The sequence below is a fragment of the Sapajus apella genome, unplaced genomic scaffold, assembly GCF_009761245.1.
Source record: "Sapajus apella isolate SASKATOON/1434 unplaced genomic scaffold, GSC_monkey_1.0 scaffold29, whole genome shotgun sequence".
Lineage (NCBI taxonomy): Eukaryota > Metazoa > Chordata > Mammalia > Primates > Cebidae > Sapajus > Sapajus apella.
In genome coordinates, this window is record NW_022436969.1 from 4,280,316 (window position 1) to 4,303,689 (window position 23,374).

Consider the following 23,374-nt stretch of genomic DNA (forward strand, 5'->3'; position numbering starts at 1 on the left):
TTTCTTGGTTTGTGGCACCAAGTGCAAACTTATCTTTCATACTGCCAACTCCAGACGCTCCTCTCTCCTGCTTGGGTCTGCCCTTGAGACACTGTAATGGGTGGTGCAAAGCACTGCGGCAGCATCTGGGATTCGCACTGTGCCCAGAGTTGACAGAGCGCCCTGAGTGATGGCGCAGTCTTCCCGAGAACACTGGCGGGGCCTCCATCTCTAACTGCACCAGACGACAATGACCTCTAACTCCACAATTCATCTTGTTCATCATCATTCATGGAAGCCATTCTTCTACATGTTTATCTTTATTCTGTGTCTTTGCTATGGACTACCAATGGGAATCTTGTAGAAAATGCAGTTCTATGAGGAGAAGCATGTACAGAAAAAAACCAACTTTTCAGCATATCTCCCTCCTATAGGATAGTGTTGAATGAAACGGGATTAGCCATTAGTCAAGGGTGATTGAGCACTTGGGAAACAGAAAGGGAAGCTGTTTTGCAAAGCCCTGTCTACCCACTCAGCACACTCAGTGGGTGCCATTTAACTTCTGTCTTCATCATAGACAAATACATACACATATATTTATACATATGTTTGTGTCTAGGCTTATTATCCACAACCTTGCATGATCTCATTGTCTCAAAAAATCTCAGATGAGAGTTCACCGTCTTGGTTGCTTCATAACTATTTTTTCCTCAATCCCTTGTCTCACAGATGAATAAACTTGCTATTTTTAGATCATTGCAGCAAATATATTATTTTCTATCTCTTGCATTGGAATTGGCAATATTAGTGTGTAGAAGGTATTCATCATGATATTAAAGTGATCACTTTATGAATAGGTTACCTGCAGTATCTTGTAGGGTCTCCAAGATTATGGCCCATGCTTAAACCTATACTTGTACCCCCATTCCTTAGCTTTGTACCTGCCACATAATAGGAACTCAATAAAAACTTTCTTTGCACTGGAATTGTCTCTCTATAAAGCTTAGTTATTCTGGCTTCTCACAACAGAATGAAGAAGGAGCATACCAAATTATATACCATGATGGCACTCAATCCAAAATAGATGGGAAACAGGTTTCATATAGGGATCAAATCATGCATAATGCTGGTTTGTATGACTGGGAGATTATAGATACACTATGAAAGCTCTGGTGTGCTAAGGCTAAGAAGACAGGAGTAATGGTCTAAATTGTTTCTAAGCATATTTAGAGGCACAGAATTAATTGGAGGAAAGTCTAAAGTAAAAGGGAATGGTTAGACACCTCAAGTCTGAGCAGATCCATGAGCTGGAATTTAAGGTAGATAGGTAGGGTGGAAACATATTATCGCCAGTATCAAAGATCAGCATAGACCTAACAAAAGGATGGGGCAATGGAAAGTTAGAAAGCCCATTCCTTTATCTTTTCCCAGACAAGGAAGCTGAAACTCAAAAAAGTGATCTGTCATTTGGGGCAACAAAAAAAGGTGAATGTTTCAATAAAAAGAGCAAATTAAAGCATAAAAAGCCTGGGTTGGTTGGAGTAGTTTTTTGTTTTTTTTTGTTTTTTTTTTCTTCAGTATACATGAAAAATTTCCCTGAAATAATTTTATTCAAACTTTCAATTCCCAGGTTACGAATATTTAATGAAATGGCTAAACTCAGCTTATAAAAAACAAAAGCTATGGCTCATATTTAGTGATTGGGCTGGTAGTTGAGTATTTACAAACCCAGTTAATAAAAATAAAAAAGCCTTGGCTATTTAGTGATCATTCTGATAGACTAGGTCGCAACAAAGTTTACCCAGTAGATTGCATTTATATCTGAGCTTTGGAGACCTCACATACATAATTGAATTTAAGCAGTGTTTAAATGGAGTATGCTGATATTTCTGTTTTAAAGAAAAAGACAGAATTTAAAACAACTGTTACTTAGTCAATGGTACAACTGCTCTCATTCATTAGGTCTCTTCCTTCTTAAAAGGCCAGTTATTACAATCAACAAAATGGCTCCATATCATTGTAAACATCCCCACAATGGTGTCTTAAATATTAAAATTCTGTCTTTACTAAGTGATGAGTGGTCCCAAGATGTGGGAATTAGCCATGTGGCATATCTTAATACAAGCAAAGTTCAAATAGATTCAGCATTCATTTGACTAACTATTTGAAAATGCTATGTAGAGTAATAACTTAATCACAAAATATCTGCTTACAATAGCAAAAAGCCATTGGAAGCAACATTAAGATGAATAATTGTAATTTTTACTAGTGTTTTATTGCAGTATAATTTTTACACAGTAAAATGTCAAATCCCAAGTGGTCAGCAAAATGACTTTCTTCATCTGTATACTTCCATGTATTATTTTAAAATACAGAACATTTTCACACAAATAGAAATAATTTATATCTTATGGTGAACTGTAAATATCAGGAGAAGGAGTAGAATTACATGTCCAAAATTGTAAAGGAAGTCAGTGAAAAAGCATAATTCAGTTTACATATATTTTATTCATGCAATTTTCAACTACCCTTCCAATATATATAGTCATGATCTCTCACATATTTCAAAGTTACTTTACTATTTTCATTATAATTCATTAAAATCTTTTACAAAGACCTTTGTCTGATCTGATTTTAAACAGAGAAGCATTATTTGCGGAAGAAACAGTTCCCATTGTTGCTAGGAATTCCTATATTTCTTCATCAGTCTACCTCACCAAAAGTTCCTCTGAAGGTATAGATAATTGTAGTCGAGAGTATACTAGTGACACCTAGTGCTTATCCACTAAAAATGTCTGCATCTAAGAGAACATTTATTTTCTCATGGTTAGCTACGGTTAATCAAGTTCTTGTTTATGTGCAGAAACTGAAAATGATAATATAAGTGCTATTTCATGCTGTTAAAGACTAAATGGATAACCTTCCAACATAACCTCTTAACGTAATTAAAGCAAACAAACTTGACATTAACATTGTGCATTAAGAGCAAAAGCAGAGAATTAGAGGATCTAGAATGAGAAGACATTTGTTTGAATTGCATTTTTATTATTCATAAGCTGATATGAATGCCAAAATGTTGTGGCATATTGGCTTTAGTCCATTCATTAGGAGCTGGTAGATGACATGAGAGACAGAGGTGGAGTCTCTGACCACAAGGGAAAAAGACATAACTAAGGTTCTTTGTTAATAATGAGTTGATTCTGAGAGGATTCTTTATACCCTAGGTCAGATTCTGAAATGTGACAGAGCCCAGTAGGCAATGCTTACATTGCTTCTCACTGAAATTAGGTAGACAAGTCTCAGCATCTTCTCTCCTTCCTCAGCCTAGGAAGAAAATCTCAGCTCCCAGTCCCAGGCTATACAGCCCATTATGTTTATCAGTTAATGGGAACAGTGCTAAAATGTCTTCCCGCATCCCCACACCCAATCAACGTATCTCCTGATCAGATTACCACTCCTATTACACCACGGTTAGAGATTCTATCCCCTTAACCTATGAAAATCCTGGTACAGGTTGAGCATCCCTAATCTGAAAATCCAAAATCTGAAATGCTCCAAAATCCAAATCTTTTTGAGTGCCGAAATGATGCCACAAATGAAAAATTCCACACCTGACCTTAGGTGATGGGTTTCAGTTTTAAAAATGCAGTCAAAACTTTGTTTTAGGCACAGCGTTATTAAAAATGTATTCATAAGGTATACATGAAACATAAATGAATTTTGTGATTAGATAGGTCCCATTCCCATGACAGTTCATTATCTATAGGGACATATTCCAAAGCCAGAAAAAAATCCGAACGCCAAAACACTTCTGGTCTCAAGAATTTCAGATAAGTGATACTCAACCTGTATGTATGTAGGTATGTATGTGTGTGTGTATCTGTATAATACCGTACCATTTATACACATTTTATTTATGTGTGTGTGTATATATATATATATATATATTCAGATATATATGTATATATACATAATGTTAGGTTCTAGATTCTGGAAATAAACTAATAAACAGTATAGATATCTTTTCTCATGGAGCGTGTGTAATACATATACGTATGTAATACATATAATACATCCAAGTGTAATACATGGATAATCACTATAATAACAACAATAACACAGATAACTTTAGATAGTGATAAGTACTAAGAAGGAAAATAGGTGGAGTAGTGTGAGACAGAGTGATGAGAAAATGAGAAAGCAAATTTCCCGAGGTGGCCAGGGACGACCTCTGTGAGGGAGGCGATGCCTGAACTGAGAGTTGAATGATAAGGCAGATGAAGGCATGGGGAAAATGAGGCCCCAGCAGGTAGGAAGGCCCAGAGCTAGGAATAACTCTGGCTCATTTAGGAACAGAGAGAGGACTAATGTGGCAGGAGCAGTGGTGCACAGCACGGTGGCAAGTGAGTAGCAGAAGATCAGGTGTGAGGGAAAGGCTACAGTGAGGCCTTGCGGGTCATTACAGGCCGCAGTTTTGTGCCTTTGAAAATTCATGTGTTGAAGCCCTAGCCCCGAGTGTGATGGTGTTTGGAGGTCGGAGGCTTTTGAAGCAGATGAGGTTTAGATGAGGTCATGAAAGTGGGACCCACAGCAAGGGGATTAGTGGCCTTATAAAAACAAGAGAGAGAGGCCATGTGAGCACACAGAGAGAGGGCGGACATCTACAAGCCAGAGAAGCAGGTGCTCACCATGCACTCAATCTGCGCTCACCGTACACTGAATCTTTGATCTTGGACATCTCGGTCTGCAGAACTGTGAGAAATAAACGTGTATTGTTTAATTCTCCCAGTATATGACCCCAAATCTAGTATTTAGTTACAACAACCCAAGAAGATTGAGACACAGGTGATGGCCTGAAATTTGAGGTCCAAGGATCTGAAATCTAAGGAAAGTGGCAAGCCTTTGGAAGGTTTTTAGCCAGATAAATATCTATATATAAAATATATATTTCTCTGGCTAAAAATCACATGTATATTTGTATATAGAACCATATACATTTATATATAACCTATCATATGATATATATATATATATATATAATGTATATCTCTATACACACACCTAAGTAAAACATATATAGTAGTAGTATATGGATATGGATATGAATATAAAATGTAGTATTATATGGATAGGTATATAAAATGTTTCCATACCCAGCACAGTGCCCTGAACATCCTTGGTGTTTAATAATACTTTCTGATGGTTGCAATTCTAAGAGTGAAAGTAACTATGTGGTTATGTATAGATATACATATTACCATTTTATTTAAAAGCACTATGGCTATCACATAGATAATACGTAACAGGGGTAAAGATTGGAAGCGAGATGACATGTCATTTACCATCTATTTTGGAAGAAAGGACAAACAAATAACAAAAGCTAAAAAGCCCTAAGAGTATAGCCTACGTAGGCTGCTAGGCAGCCTTGATACTAATAAAGATTTTCCAGTAAGTATGTGTATTGCGTGTTTAGAATGCCTTTAAGGAGGGACAGGATAAGTCAGTGGACTTGGAAAAGCTGTATCCTGAAATTGTACTGTCTTTGGGGAGTTCATGCGATTACACTCCTTCAGGTCTCATGCATCAAGTCACTTGGGGTGTCTCCTTACATAATTTAAGGCTGCAAAAGATAAACCCACTCCATCTCTGGGCACCACATACTGAGCGTTTGAAGGGCAGGCCAGCGATTGTTTATTTCCCTGAAAACCTCCATGCCTGTAGACTTAACAAGGAATACCTCTAGCAACTTTGTGGAAGAGCTAACAAACTTCCATGCAACATCAAAACGGCTTTTTTTTTTTTTCCTTTCATGTTTTTCTTATATACCTTAAGTTGAACTTAAGGACACAAAGTCTAGTTTTGGTTTTGTTCTTGCTTTTGTTTTTATGTATCATTTTGCAATGTTTAGGAATACCACCATAATTTCCACTCATTGTTTAGTCTAAATTTAGCATGTTAATAATTTTTACTATTTTCTAAACACACACACACACACACACACAGTTACAGTTATACAAGTTTCAGTGACACCAAGCCACACTGTCATTTATTGGCTTATTTTTCTTATTCTACTCTCTAGTTAAATGTGAACTCACTAAAGTATCAATGTTAGATTACAAACAATTTGGGATTCTAGATGGCAAGACCTCTTTCTTTCTAGATCCCTTTTGTTTACTCATCATTGATTGCTCAACATCTGACATCACCTTTTGGATGACAACAGCTGATATGACATGGCCCCTGTCCTCAAGGATGCATAGCCTTCTGGAGAAGCTTACCAGGACAAAGCTCAGCTTCCCCCTTATCTATATAATAAAGATGAGTGAGGGTATTGTAGTGGTGGTGAGGTACCTACATATTATTTAATTGGGAATTGCATGACTTATTACACGTTCCAAACATTCCCTTTTGGCCGTCTGATTCTTTATTCATGTGTCCATTCATTCAAAAAATATTTGTTCCAAGACTGTGCTAGGTGCAGGAGACATGCATTGGTGAATGTCCATGAACAGCCAGGCTGTTGCCTATGGCAGAATGCCTCCCACTCCTTTTAGCACCCACCCTGAATGTCACCTCTTCTGTGAGGCATTTCTTGATCAATACAAGAAGCCTTAGTGAATCTCTCTACTAATCATAAAGAAGTAATTACTTTGTAGCATTATACCTTTATTATAGTAGTCTGTGTTACCTAACTTAATAAGGTGTGTCATTGACTTTTTTGGTGTATTTACATCCCCATATATTATGAGATCCTTGAAACCAGCAATATTGCTCACCCCTCTCCCTCCATACCTCAAAACCAAAGAATATATATGGCACATACTCAATACTCACAGCACTAATTAAGTGAAATGCAAAGCTTCTAATACAGTCAGTATCTAGGCAGATATTTTAATGATGCCTTTCAATTATTTGATTTTTTTTTTTTTCTGAGACAGAGTCTTGCTCTCTTGCCCAGCCTGGAATGTAGTGGCATAATCTCAGCTCACTGCAAACTCCACCCCCCAGGTTCAAGCAATTCTCCTGCCTCAGCCTCCTGAGTAGCTAGGATTACAGGCACACACCACTGCACCCGGCTAATTTTTGTATTTTTAGTAGAGATGGGGTTTCACCATATTGGCCAGGCTGATCTTGAACTCCTGACCTCTTGATCCACCTGCCTTGGCCTCCCAAAGTGCTGGGATTACAGGTGTGAGCCACCACATCCAGCCTATCTGATTTCTTGATAAAGAATATACAAGTTATTTTCCCAGTGAGTTTATGTTTTTTCTTGACTTATTTAACAATATTTATATATAGCTTACTGCATACTATGCACTGTTCCACACTGTACAAGGAAAAATCGTTTAAGATTCACAACAGCCCAATGATCACCCTCATTAGCCTCATTATGCAGCTGATGACTAGGCAAGGAGAGGTAGGCAACTTGGCCAAAGTCATAGAGCTGATCAGGGGTAGAGCCCAGTTTTGAATCCCAACAGTCTGATTCCCCAAGTCTACTGTCTTAGCCACTACACTACTTGGGCTGACCTACCATGTTGGGCTTTCTCACATTGTAGACTCCTGAATCCACATGTCCCTTCATCTATTCAGCAAGTATATTCCTTTTCATACACAGTGCCATCCTGCTGGTCAAGCCCTCGCCTTCCTATGTTTGTGTTCGTGAAAGACTCTTCTTTTCCTTCCTCTCAGGCTTTAATTGTCAGAATCATCCCAAGCTAGTTCTGTGTTCTTAGCACTTTGCTTTATTATTATTATTATTATTATTATTATTATTATTTTGGTTTGGGGGAGGCAGAGTTTCACTCTTGTTGTCCAAACTGGAATGCAATGGTGTGATCTTGGCTCACTGCAACCTCCACCTCCTGGGTTCAAGAGATTCTCCTGCCTCAGCCTCCTGAGTAGCTGGGATTATAGATGCCTGCCACCACATCCAACTAATTTTTTGTATTTTTAGTAGAGACAGAGTTTTACCATGTCAGCCAGGGTGTTCTCAACCTCCTGACCTCAGGTGGCCTACCTGCCTCAGCCTCCCAAAGTGTTGGGGTTACAGGTGTGAGCCACCATGCCCAGCCTTAGCACTGTCCTTTAATCTCAATACATTCTTTCCCTTGGTGACCTCCTTCTGCCTTTCTATCTAATACAAATAACTTTCATAGTAGTATTTTCTTCTTTACTTCCTCCCCATTCAAGGCCCTGCATCTTTTGATTCCAAATTATCTTTGCAACCTCATATTTCAGTTTCCCTTTCAAATGTTCTGCCCCAAACATACCTTGTAAACAAAGTATGGTCCTTGTCAACCTAGACTCTGTGTTCTAGCTTCTGCTCTCCTGGTCTCCACCAACCCCTACTGTCCGCGTGTGAAAATGCTTGCTATGTCTCTAAGCAGATGCAACAGTCTCCAGGAAGTCTTTGCTGTGCCTCTCAGATGACAGGGTTCTCTCCATCTCTCTCTGCTGTGTTCCTGTAATTGCCTGTTCCCTACGCCTTTTATTTAGTACCCTGGCAGCACCTTGCAGTGAAGGAGAACACAAGCCCTTGAAACTACACTGCTGGACTCATAGCCCCGCTCTGAAGCTTACTTGGTCTGTCACCTCCAACAAATTATCTCATCTCATTAATAAAATAGGGATAATAATAGCAAACTCACGAAACAGATACCAGGATGACCAAATTAACTAATACGTTCAATAGTGTAAGGTCATGATTAAGATTAGAAACTATCTGGCGCACTGTTTTTATCATGTTAGCTACCGTTATTACTTAATTATATATAGAACCTTGTAACATCTCTGCCTATACTATGTAACTACTATTGCAGTTCCTATCTCACCTGCCATGCCTTTGTTTCCTATAGTCTGCTATCACCTTATTCTGATTAGTTTTGCCCACAGTACTGGATTTTCTAAGCCTAATACCTGAACCAGATCTGAAATTAGACCAGACGAATTGGACTTTGTATCTGGCTTTTCTGGGGCTTCCACTTGCACTATGTCCAAACTAGTTCTGTTTCTCACTGTTTTACCACTGACACAACTGATCTTTCTCCCAATTATCTTTCAATGTCAGGACCCCAACAAGCTCTTCTCCATAATTTTCCAGAGTCTATCCTACTAGATTTTAAGAACATTAAAAAGAGGAACTATGTGTTTTCTTTTTTTATATTCCCCACAGTGCTAAGCACCTCCTAGATACTTCTAAAACATTTATTGAATAAATTAATGGCATAAAAATAGAGATATTCATGGCTTATTTTTTTTCAGTTTTCCAGAAAAGACAACTTGTATCACTGAAATTTGACAGACACCTGTGAAAGTTGTATTTTAGTAGGTTCAATCAGAACACTTCATTTGATTTGACAAATAACTGAGAATTTTCCCCTCCTACCAGCAATAACACTTAAAAGAGACTCTATTTCATTAGTGGGGAGAGGCTTATTTGCTTATGGCTCCTGGAAGACAGGAGTTTGATATTTATTCTCAAGAAGTTGGAAAATTGATTCAACCCATTTAGGAATTTCACAATGGATTCATAATAACTCTTCTCAAAGAGTACAAAAGAGCAAGTACATCAATTGATCAACAGCACATTTAAGAAGAAAAAGAACCGAAGATCAAGGGAATTTAAAGACGCTGCTGAAGAGCTCACTTTCTATTCAGAGAATTAAATCATAAAGTATTTCAGAGGGTACAAAACAAATAAATTTAGAAGTGTTTCCTTAAGTTTGGGACACCAATTTCAGAGAGCAGGGGCTCAAAACGCTCTCCTATCAGTATAAAATCAATGTGGCCATCCCACTCAAAACCTCTGGGTCACTGAAGATGTTTAATTTAGTCCTGTGGTCAGTCTCTGATGTCTGTTTTAAGCAATTCTGAGTTCCCACAAAGTGCATGCTCTTAGCCTTCTTTTGAGGTCCACTACATTCACTGATAGAAGAATAAACCCCAGACAGACTCTAATAGAAAAGGTTTTTGAAGGGCTGAGTGGCTACATGACAGTAAATTCTGCCCAGGGTAACTAAGAAGTTTGCCTCCCTTCTGGTTTCTTCTAGAGGAAACACTAGAAGCCTGGGAGAGAATCTTTCCCATAAGTCACTATCAGGACTTGGTTCAGATCAATACTCAGAAAATTCCAATTCTAACGGGTTGAGTTCACATTTTACCAGCTCCAGCTCCAATGACTTTGTTCTCTTTCTTTCATCACTTTAGCTTCTGGGATACAACCACCCTGTGTTCTGTGATGTGTGAACCCACGTGCCTGCCACTCCTGCTTCTTTGAGAGCAATGGTCCCCTGTGCCACTTGCAATGGTGCCCTATGCCAGAATCAGATGGCTGAAACCTGGGGGTATTTTGTTTTGTTTTGAGATGGAGCTTTGCTCTATCGCCCAGGCTAGAGTGCAGTGACATGATCTCTACTCACTGCAACCTCCGCCTCCCAGGTTCAAGCAATTCTCATGCCTCAGCCTCTTGAGCAGCTGGAATTACAGGCACGTGCCACCATGCCCAGCTAATTTTTGTATTTTTAGTAGATACAAGGTTTCACCATGTTGCCTGGGTTGGTCTCGAACTCCTGGCCTCAAGTGATCCGCCAACCTCGGTCTCCCAAAGCACTGGGATTATAGGCATGAGCCACTGCACTCAGCCAATATGGGAGTATTTTCTACTTGACAAGACTGGGCACTCATCTGCAGACCAGTCCACAGTCTCTATGTAGTGAGCTTTGCCTGCCCACCTACCCCGTGCCAGGCTAGAGAGGGCAGTACACTCTGAAACTGCTCCTGCCCTGGCTGCTCTGCTTGGTGCTGCTACTGCCCCTTGCCCATAACCTTCAGTGATTGCTGGAAGCCTTTTCATTAACAAGAGAGTCTGAAGTGTTAAGCTACAAGTGGATATCCAAGCTTCAAAAAACAATGGCCCCCTGTCAGGCCTCCCTCATCTCAGGAATATTTCCCTCTTACGGGGAATACTAAGCAATGTAGTGTTGTGAATATAAAACTAAGGCTCAGAGTCATGCCCCATAGATTTTAATCTCATCTCCAGCATGGGATCAAGCTCTCTGTGTTTCAATTTCCTTCTCTAAAACATGGCATAACAATAGCGTCACCCTATGTATTTATGGTGTGAGGATTTTAAAAAGTCATCCTCTCCACTGTGTTCCTTCTCTGACACTATAGCCAAACAGCAGATCTTTGTGAAGATTTGGATGGGCAAGACTATCACTCTCCAAGTTGAACCTCGTGGCACCACTGGGAATGTCAAAGCCAAAATCTAAAAGAAGGAAGGCATCCCAGCTGATCAGCGGTGTCTGGTTTTTGCAGGCAGGCAGGAGGAGAATGGCTGCCTTCTCTCCAACAATATTTGGAAAGTGTCCACCTGCCCTTGGCATATGGCTGCAGGGCTAGACAATAATCTAGTGTTTCCTCTATTAGCTTGCTCAAGGATACAATCATGTCAATATATTCACAGCAAGTGGTATGCTCACTTGCAGCCCCGTGTTGTCAACTTTCACAAGAATTGCAGCCACCGAGAAGGTCAAATAAGAGCCCCTTTACTGGCTCCTCTTGCCCTTGCAGAGCAGCCTCCTTCCTGAGCCCCACTGCCCTGGGAATTCAATAAGGCTTCTCTTTCCTTGACTGGGACAAAAAATCATCTTTCTAGAGGTGTTAGCACAGGGTCTTCTCATCGGATGACCTCCATCAATGATAATGGCGATGATGATGATGTGGTGGTGATGGGGAAAATATTGCTGCTGCAAAACCAAGCCCTCTTACTAGGTGCTAGCCTGGAGAATCAGCACACTGTTACGCATATCATGACTACTGCCTGCCAATGTGAGAACTCGGCTATGACAACACACCTGCTCTGGTCTCATGAAGTCTTGGTTCTAAATGTGTTTCCAGGTGAAATGCGCCTCAGGTCCTACTACACTATCTAATTGCATATTTGTGTGTTGCATTATTTCCACGGACTCTGTTAATTATTTTCTAGTATTTACTAAGTTACTCCCACTTATATGGGTACTGTTAGTCTTCCAGTAAAGTAAGTTACTTGAATAAAACCTCAGGTAATTAATATTTTCTAAGAAATTAAGTGAACAAATAAATTTGTTTCCTCAGGCATTCACCAGGTTATCTTCCTTGGGAAATCAGAAGAGTTGGGATAGAAGGACAGAGAAGAAAAATAGATATGTTAAATTTTTAGATCTAAATAGAGACTAAAGAAATAGGCCAATGTTAATAGGGTAAATTACCTTTCTAATACTCACTTGGCAACAAAATCGGTCAAGGGAAATGAAGGGGACATATATAATTAAAGAGAATTATGTGGAAACCTACACAAGTTGTTTAGTAGAATTGTAAGTGCCTATTCTAGAAGAATTAATGTTATATGGTTAGTAGCTGAAATTGCTATTTTTGACGTTCATGCAAATGTAGTGATAATTGGCAAGCTTTAAAATGGCAATCTAGCAAGTGAGGAGGGAGCAGAGAATTTGTTTATTGTCTACATTACAGAAATATCTTGAGGTGGAGAGTGAGTTAGTCAAGATTGAAAGTAGCAAAACCACTGCCAGCCTGTCAGGGCCATCACCACAACCTTGAAGATTAGCTCGAATATGTCTTTGTCTTTTGTGAAGGCATTTTTGCAACATCAGTTTGGCCTGAGAACTATTGATAGAGACAACTTAGAAGGGAAAACAACACTGTGAATGGGCTGTTTCAGTCTTTCAGAATGTGCGTGTGTGTGCGTGTGTGTATGTGTGTGTGTGCACATGTACACATTTTAGGCATGCTAAATGTTTAAATGGTCCTTGTCTAATATCTCCCCTTTTGAACATGTTCCCTCCAACATTAGAATTGAACAGTATGCTTGAGTTCCCATCCATCCTTTTAAAAAACTGAAAAAGCTTGAAGAACTTATTTACAGGTGTTTATCCTCCTTGAGATCATAAACTTTCTTGTTCTTCAGAGTTTACCCCTAGGCCCTCTTCTTTACTCTCTCCTTTAAACGATCACATCCACTCATCTGGGCTTGAATTGTCATCCAAAGATCAACAACATCAAGGTTCTATATTCAGTCTTGATCTCTCATCTGTGCTTGAAAAGAGTGTGTGTGCGTGTGTGTGTGTGTGCGCGCACGCGCGCACGTGCATGTGTGTATGCACGTGCGTGTGCACGTAGGCCAACTCAGCATGCCCGCTTAGATTGCTCAAAGACCCACAAAACTCAAAATGTCCCAAACAGCTGAACTCATGATTTCTCCTGCGCCAAGCCTGTACTTCCTCCTCATTTTCCTATGTTGGCATACAATCCCAGGCTAAAAATTATTCTAGATTCCTTATATTCTCGACTCCCAAAATCCTATTTGTTCTACATTCTAATATCTCTCAAATCCACCTCTTCCCTCCATCTGCCTCCAACATCCCAGAATGTCAGCTACCGTCATCTCTAAGAATACTCAAAAAACCTCCTAAATGGTTTACCTGCACCCATTATCCCCTTCTTCTTGTTTATTCTTCAGATCGTAGCTGAGTATCTATTTATTTAGAAAGCAAGATTTTTTAATGTCTCTTCTTTGCTAAATACTTTTCAATGTTTTCTTATTGTTCTTAGAATGGAAAAAAAAATCCACATTTATAATCCTTCATATGTTTCCTGGGGTTCTCCATGATCAGGCTGCCTCCTCGTTCTCCTGCCTTACCCATGTCTTCCCTCTACACTCCAGAATTATTGGCCTTAAAAAAAATGTTCTCTGATGGGTCATTCTCCTTCTTGCACTGGGACCTATTTATACGTTGTCATATAATTTTTTCCCTCTCCCACTTACTCAGCCTTTACTTATCTAATGCCTCCTTTATGGTCCAAACAAATTTCATTTCCTTAGAGAAGTATTTCTGAACTCTACAGTACAATTTCTCTCATGGGCTTCCACTGAACATTTCTCCTCCATAGAACTCAATAAAGTTGTTTGATGATTCTCTAGCCTACAAGGCTATAATCTGTCTAGTTCAGCAACCAGCACATTTTCAGGAAAGAAAAGTAGAATGCATGAATACATGTTTTAGTCAAACTATTACAAGCTTGAGTTAAAATTTTGATTCCATTTTTTTCTTCTGGCAGAGCAGCAGGGACATACTAGCTCAGCTCAAATTTCTTTATCAGATTAGCAGAAAGCAAGGTGTGAAGGAAGAGTAGCACCACAGACAAGTGTTTTCTGTGACGGAGCTAAGATGGAACAGTGGATGGTGGATGCCTAAAGGGTGAAGCAACAGAGCACATCAAAAGGGGAAAGAAAAGACACAGAAATCATTTGGAAATAACCTGGGCTTTAGAGTCATAAATACGTAAACCCGAATCCCAGCTCTGCCATGTATAAGCCAATTAATTAATCTGTCTGAGTCAATATCTCCTTGCTGTGATTTGAGGAAAATAATACTGCATAGAAAGAGTATAAGGATTTTTCTTTTTTTTTTTTTGAGGTGGAGTTTTATTCTTGTTGCCCAGGTGGAGTGCAGTGGCATAATCTTGGCTCACTGCAACCTCCACCTCCTGGGTTCAAACAATTCTCTTGCCTCAGCTGCCCACACATCTGGGATTACAGAACATGCCCCCAGGCCTGGCTAATTTTTTTGTATTTTTGGTAGAGACGGGGTTTCAACATATTGGCCAGGCTGGTTTCAAACTCCTGACCTTAGGCGATCTGCCCGTCTCAGCCGCCCAAAGTTCTGGGAATTCAGGTGTGAGACACCATACCCGGTCTGAGGATTTTTTCTTTTTAATGGCAGGAAAATTCTTAGCTGAATTGTTAGTTTCCTTCTCTTTAACTCCAGGAGGATACCCTTTCCTCTTATGTTTATGATGCCTTCAGTGTATCATGCAGGAAAATTTGTGGTGAATAAATTGAATGTAAATTGTGTATTAGTCAAGATTCCAGCAGAATACAAAACCATGCTATTTAGTTCGAGAGACTTTTTTATACAAGGAACTAGTTAAAATGGTATTAACAGAGTTGGAAATATAAACAGAGAAACCAAGACAGCAAAAAGGGGAGTGGGGACGCGAAACTCCTCCTCAGGCAGGAAGGTCAAAGAAAGCAGGTGAAACCTCTGCTGGAACACAGCTGCTGGGGCAGAAGAGTGGGAGCTGGACCACGGAGGGAGAGGCTGCCAGAGATAAAGAGCTCCAGTCCACGGAAGATGCCACTCAAAGCACAGAGAAGGGGGAAGATGCCCTGACCTTCTTCTTCCTCTCCCATTCTACTCTCTAGCTGAAGGCTAATGGCCAGGGGCTACTGGGAATTGTAGTTTGCAGAGTCAGACTTCTGAGACTAAAAACAGAGCCTGGAAAGCCAGCAAACAGACCTAAGTACAACAGGCAAATGACTGGCACAAATGGCAAACAAGGGCGATGAGAAGTGATTTACTTGAACTCTGCTACCAAAAAAAAAAGAGAAGTACTCGATTATGCTAAAACTCCATCAGACCAACACAAGAAAGATTACTAATAATAGTAATTTCACTTTTTGTGACTTAGAAATTTTCAAAAGGTTAAATGGGATAATAGAAAGAAAACAAGCTTGGAAGGAAAAAGTCATGGCGTGTAAACAGTTTAAACACTAAGGAGATGTAAAAAAGTAAAGCAAGTGTCTTAGAATTTTTTTTTTTTCGCTTCTAAATAAATGGCCACTGTTACTAACTTGGTAAACACCTTATAGAAATTCTTGATATATATGTCAAATAGATGTGTATAGAGTATACAACTTATTTTTTTAAATGCTAGACATATTGTTTTGAAACTTTTACCCACTTCAAACTATATCTTTGTCATCTTTCTCACATATATAATTTAATCTTATGGTTTTAGTGGCTGCAGAGAATGCTGCCATATACTCAGATCGTAATTCACTTACCCAGTTCCCTATTGGGAGTCATTTGTAGTGTTTCTAATTTTTTTTCTACTGCAAATAAGGTTGGAAAGAACACATTTGTTTAAATACCTGCAGGGTAAAGTTCTACTGGAGGAATTGCTGGGTCAGGGAGTAAAAGGCTGTAAATTTTAATATATATATAACTAAAAGGCATTTCAAATTTTGCTTCAATTTATATTCTCTTCAAGATTACATTGAGAACTTTTTTCATATACTCCTGACAACACAGTGTTTTTTAAATCATATCTGACCATTTGAAATGTACACACACATGAAAAAAAATCATAATTATTATTTGCATGTCTTCATTGGTTAGGTTTAACATACAAGAGCACTTGGCAGTTATTGTTTTTCATGAACTACTAATTCATATCCTATGCCAATTTTTCTATTAGGTGATTTTAAAAATATGTTTACTAGTTTGTAAAATATAACAAACTTTATCCAAGGTTGTTAGGTATTGCAATTTTTTTTTATTTACTTTTAGTCTTCTGAATTTTTATGTTGTTTTTGCAGAAATTTGCCATTTACAAACTGTGGAGCCTTGAGCAAGTTAATTAAATGTACCTTGCCTCTTATTAATTTATTCATCTGAAACTGGAAAATAACAATATGCTCTTCACATATTTGAAGGATCTCTCAGATTACCTGTATAAATATTCCTTGCCTAGAACATAAGTGGCCACTTTTATTGTTAAATGTTTTTTCATGTTATAACGTCTTATTTGAAATATATAACAGCTTTCTGAAGAAGGTATGGTGGATCTTCTTGTCCTCGTTTTACAAATCAAAAGCTGAGGCTCAGAAACTTTTCCTGAATTTATTATAATCAGACAACTATAAATGATATTGGTGGGTTAGGGGAGGCTCCTAAACGCTGGTGGGACTTTGACTTCGGCCAGTGTTCAGGTCCTTGGTGCCGTCGCAAGAAGGAATTCAGGCATGAGCCAGAAAATAGTGAAAGTATGGAGATGTATTGCAAAGTGAAAATTACACACTCAAGAAAGAAGAGTATGGAGTTCTCAAAACAGAGTCACTCAATGGAGTTTGGGGTTTCTATCTTTATGGGTTTCTTTAACCAAGGGGCAGGATATTCATGAAAAGTCCTAGAAAAAGATGATTTCTCAGAACTGAGGTGCCACCCTTTTTTACAACAAATATGCATGCTCTCAGAACTGTCATGAGGCTGCTGGGAGTGTGATTGAGTATGTTAATGAGCATAGCATGAGGTCCTAGGTGAAACCTAGGTCAAATCCCATGCCTTGTTGGGTCCATTTGGTCCTAGCCAGCTTGGTCCACACCCTGGATTTTCAGGGTCTTATCAGTCCTTTGCTTCTGCTGCTGTTTTTAACAGTTTCCTTTTGCTAGCAATGTGAAAATCCTGCCTGAAATTTTCTATTCTCCTGCGACCACCTTGTATCATTTCTGTCTCATAAAGATTTAGAGATTCATATGATAAAAGAAAAAAAATGCACTTACCATTTTACCACTGTGTTTTTCGGTGGTTGAATGTTGAGGCCAGAAGGAGAGATCCTCTGCTATCTATAAAAAGAAAAGGCTCCTTCAGGGCTATGTTAATAGGTGGTTAAGACAGATGCAAGGTGGACTTTACAGGGACTTTTTCGAATTTGTTTCAAATTAACATACTAACAGACAAAGACATTTAATCATTGTGGCTACAAATATAGTGAAAGGAGGGAAGGATAGTTATGAGCTCTTTTTTAGGTGCATTTTATAGCATTATCTTCCATTCAGCTCCTGCTTACTGCCTAAAACAACAGCCTGGTTTTAATACATGCAAAAAGACAACTGTTTATTGTGCACAAATTTCTTCAACCAAACTTTAAGAAACAGAATATTTGAATACAAAAAAAACTAATATTTTCCAAAAATATGTTGGAATATGCAGTCATATTTCTTAGCTTTTCACCTGCTATTCTGGGAAAGTGACCTGTGACTGGAAAAAAGATTTAACAATGAAAGCTGATCATATAGAAAAAGAAAAACATATGCATATGCATACAGATGGAAACGCCCCGCATATAGGGCATTATGAGTAAGCCAGATGAAAGTTTAAGCACTTCCCATATCCTAGGGACTTCAGACATAAGCATATGTCTGAAAATGGAAATATTTTCAGACATATGCTTAGAGATTATTTCAAGGTTTATATAGATGCAAAACATTTTAGTTGTAGAGGCAAGAATGGGAGCCTAAATCAGATGAGACTAATAGCTTCTGAAACTTCATCGAGACCCTAAAGATTTTTCACAAAAATATAAGGTAAGCCCTGTGGTACTGAACTGAAGAGAGACATAGGTGTTTGAGTACTTGGAAGGTGAACTGAATATTTGGAAGGTGGCACAAGCCATTAAAAGGAGAAGCCACTGCCAACAGGCACTGTTATGGTCCTCAGAACATCTTTGGAAACAAGAACATATCTCCATTACTGTCCATTGCACTAACTCTTCCAGAGAAGTGAGAAGTGCCACCTTGGAAAACCACTCTGCATGGTAGACTTTACAACGACAGCTAGAGATTTTTTAAATTTATAACATTGTTGGAAGTAAATTTTAAACAAAGATGTATGGTTTTTCAGTCAAGGAATATGTTAACATATTTTAGAAATCTATTTCTCTGGCCAAGCATCAGCCTGAGTTTGCCAAGAGACAGAACTATCTGTCAGACAGGGTGAGGTTAGGTGTTTCAGCTTTGACCTGGTCTAGGAAGAGTCTGAGCTAGTTCTGTTCAATCTACACAAGTACAGACATCAGAGGCTTTCCCTACTACATCATTACTATCTGTCTAGGTGTCCAGAGACCTTCTATCTCCGAAAGGATTATGAGTGTCCTGAGGTAAAAATAGATGGATTGTTCATATAAGACTGAAGGCACAGTCTCAGTCCATAGATAGGAATCACTATGATTGGATGTTAAGCTGTCAGAGACTGTGGGAGAGCCTTCTCTGATGGCAATGGAAACTAAGTTTAACTTGCCATCTTGGTACAAGCAATCGCATTCCCTCGAATTGAAATGTATGTGATGGTTTTTGGGTGATTTCTTGGTTTCCATGTAGTTGTCGGCACTGTCGAGACCGTGACTGCTCAGGTAAAGACAGTACCTGGATGTTGATGCTCCTCCTATCCTTATCTGCTTCTCTAGTACTGGACCACTGATCCCTGCTCACATCATGCTCATCTGTCTTTTATCTTCTTCCTCTAAACTCTTCATTTGGAAGACTATGTTCAAGATAGCCAGGAACTTCAGCTACTCTTCAAGAGCTATTATTTATGTCCCAACCTAGATACTGGATCTAAATGGCAACAAATTTTATTGTTTGGTTTTTTTTATTTCTCCTATATTTTTCACTAAGGCAGTAGCTATAGGATATGAAATTTGTGGAATGGAATTGGACTTGGAGGTTCACAGGAAACAGAAAAATACAAGGACTGGAAACACAATGACTAGCTAATTAAAATGCTATTCTCCCCTATATTCATTTTAAGAATTTGATACTATTTTTGTGATTAAAACTTAAAAGAAATTGTAAACTACATACCTGCCCCATTTAGATTTGAGTTTTAACAGCTTGTACTTCAAAAGTAGCATAGACTAATAGAAATGCTTCAAACCCATAAACATTCTCATCTGAACATTATATCAGAGAGGGTTGGATGGAACTTGTTCTGTCACATGGTTCTTGTTAGAAGAAGAGAGAGTTCCATAGTCTGGATGCATTGTGCTTTTGAAAAGAAAAAAGAAGTTTGCCTGCAGTAGTCATTGTCACCAGAGAGCAATCACAATGTCCAGTTCGTTCTCATGCCTTTGATCATTCTTGACTATATCTAACTCTCCTGCTGAGTTCTTGTCTCAGGCTCACAGATTAATATTAACTCAGGTTGCAGTGAGGCAGATTTCTCTTATTGAGAGGGAGCTGTTTTGATCTGTGCACTTTATCTTTAAAAGATTTCCCGATAGCCTATCTTGCAGCATTTCCCAAATCATGTTCCATAGGATCATGGTATCCAGTGAGATGTAAAAACGTGTTGCATAGATAAAAGAGATCCACAGTCAAACTATTCAGTGATACTCTGCAAACTTTACCTCTTATCATAAAGATTCAGAATTCAATTAACATATAAAAGGTTCAGAGAAAATCTACATAAAAGAAACCTGTCTAACTTTGATAAACCCCCGTATATCCCAAATTTTGCAAACACAATCTTAGTTTTATTCATCTATGATCAATAAATATCACATGAACCACATTTTGAAAAAGGCTGCTGTATACATGTGACATAATTTATTCAGATATTTGATTCCACATACCTTTTCCAATAAAGATAGAAACCCTTTCTATGTAGGACAAAAACCACAAAATATTCAGAAGCATGAAAATATTTTTTACTTGTAGAAACTTTTCTACACACTAATTTCAGAACTTTAAGTGGTCCTTGAACAACCTGGACTGCTAAAGTTTAAAGGCTGTGACACCATTAAAATGTATTTATATTGGCATCATTTTCATTATAAAAGCCATCGACCCTCTTTAATATAAGGAGCTCTAGTAATGGGTAGATTCAAGTAAGTCAGCAGCAGATGAACCACATAGAATTGTGCTCCATGGTACCCTATGCTCAGAACAAGACTATGAGGATTGTAAATTTTGAAGCCCAAGGGCAAGGCAAGCTGGTGGTCAAACCAAGCAGGCAGTCAGGAGCCAGTGGAGCTCAGCCACAGGAAAGCAAGTTAAAACAACACATCAAATTTCAGGATTCTGTAAAAGTACAAACACTAGAATAGAAGGTTAGGCAAGGCGGGGAGAGGGGCAGACACACAGAAACATGGGTGCAGGAACACAGGCAGGCTGAAGAGCAGACACGTGCACTAACAAAAAAGACCAAGCAGCAAATGTCTGCTACAATAAAGAACTTTCAGAGGAAAACCTTCCTCTTGGGACAGATGATGATGGCAGGCAGGGCTTTTCCAAGGTCAGAGGGCTGTGGCTGTTAAGTAGCTCATCCGGACAGAGAGGGAAAAAGAAAAGTGCAACCATTATAGGATAAGGCAGGAATCATCTGAATGCTTACTTGTGTTTAGAGGAAGCAGGATTTGATTATTTGTACGGGTGACTTATTATTTTAATTATCATTTATAATACCATTCCAATTGTGTGGTTTTTATTTACTAAATTATAATGGGCCATAGGATAAAAATACCCATATCAATGAACAGGCTAAGTATGCCCAACATGTATGTGTCCTTCATGAGAGATGACAAAGAAATACTAACATATTAGCAAATGCCAGTATCAACAAATACAAATGTCGATGTGAAGAGCCAAACGTAGAGTGGACATCATTGGGCACAAGAATCACATATCAAATGTTAACACTTTTTCATATATATAATTGTAATACAGTTTATTTCAATGAATTGAGTGGTGACTTATGGTTTTTAAGTTTTTATTTTTATTTTAATGAAGTTTATTTTTAATTTAGTAAAACATTTGATTCTGACCCACAGGTCATTGTTAATATAAATTAGGCAAGTGTGGTATTCACCATGTTATTCTTTTGGGGGATGTGCAAGCTGTACATGACAGGTCATAACAGTGGCTTTGCCATTAGTCTATAAGGAAGTATTGAGTAGTATTTGGCAGGGATTGACCCTAGTGTCTCTTCTAATCAGGAACTTCATTGATTATCTGTTCAAAAAGTTTGTAGTATACTAATCATAGTACTGATGAGTTTATGTTAAGTGAGTTATAGAATTTCAGAATTAGGAAATAAAGCCCAATATAATTTTCATTAAAAGAATATATTGCATTTGCCAAACCACAAGGAAATTCAACAGAAATATATGCAGGCTGATTTAGGTAAGAAAAAGGATCTGAGAGGCCGGGTGCAGTTCCTCACACCTGTAATCCCAGCACTTTGGGAGGCCAAGGAAGGAGGATCACTTATGATCAGGAGTTTGAGACCAGCCTGGCCAACATGGTAAAACCCCATCTCCACTAAATATACAAAAATTAGCCAGGCATGACATGTGCCTGTAATCCTAGCTACTTGGAAGACTGAGGCAGGAGAACTGCTTGCACCCGGGAGGCAGAGGCTGGAGTGAGCCAAGATAGTGCCACTGCACTCCAGCCTGGGTGACAGAGTGAGACTCCATCTGGGGAAAAAAAAGGATCTAAGAAAGAAATATAGGGTAAGGAAGTAGTAACTAATCACATGTTCAGAAAAATGATCTGTGTCAACATGATACCAGAGGTATTAATATGATTAACTTATAAAAGCAATCTCTGAGTCTCTCATAGAGAATTCTGACCATTTTTTGTGAGCTGCATTTGAATAGAGTGTGGTCAAATGTATGGATCCACATAAAAATGGCAATCTTACAGGGGTGGAACATAAGGCTACTTTGAGACCACCGTGTGTCATGAACAGCACATAGTCTGTCCTCAAATCATGCTTGTTGACATTGTATCTGTGAGGGTTGGTCAGGAAGACAGAGGCTATTTCATGCATCCCAAACACAAGGGATCTTCATATAGGAAACATGGACTTTAAAGCTGTTGGAAGAGCTAGGGAAGGCAAGGTCAGGGAAGCCTCCCTGGGGAGCTCAGGGGAGGTGCTAGAGAGGATGGTTCTCAGGACTGGCTTGGAAGAAGCAGTGAACCTCTCTTCTGCCCACATTTTGCCTGCAGCTGCCTTCAGAGATTAATGGTCCTTCTTTCTCTCACCTTCCAAATTTTACCAAAGTATTTCTAATTATCATACTCTGACCCAGAGCTATGTGAGGGAAAGGATTTGGGGGAAGATAATTCCCACTCTAGAAAAGATTATAGTGATGGCACACCAGCCACAAACCAGCATAATTTTATAAATAAAGATCCTATGAAGAAAGGATAAAGTAGCTGGCAGATTTTCACAAAATGTTTGGTCTCTTGTAAAAATCAGGTTAACATTCTTAGCTGATTCTGTTTGTAGATGATTCTATCAACTATTGCCGCAATAATGACAAGCAACTCCAACATTTCAGTGACGTAAGAGCACGCGTTATTGTCTCACCGGTGCGTCTGTGGATCAAGTAGGGCCACTCTGCTGATCTCAGTTGGGCATAGCTCAAGGTCAGGATTTAGATTCAAATCTGCTCCACACTCTTGTTGTTAAGAGCTACTGGTGATAGGAAAATTAATGGTCCCCCAACGATGTCCACATCTTACTCCCTAAAACTTGTGAGTAATGTTAGGTTTCATGGCACAGGGGTATTAGGTTGTAGAAGGAATTAGTTTGCTAATGAGGTAAGCCTGAGATGAAATTATTTTGAATTATCCTGGATTATTTGGGTAGGCCAATTGTGATCACAGGGTTCGTAAAAGTGAAAATTGGAGGCAGGAGACACAGAGAGAGAACTGGGGGGAGAAGCAGAGAAAGGGCAGCATGGATAGATCACAGCCTGATGTTGC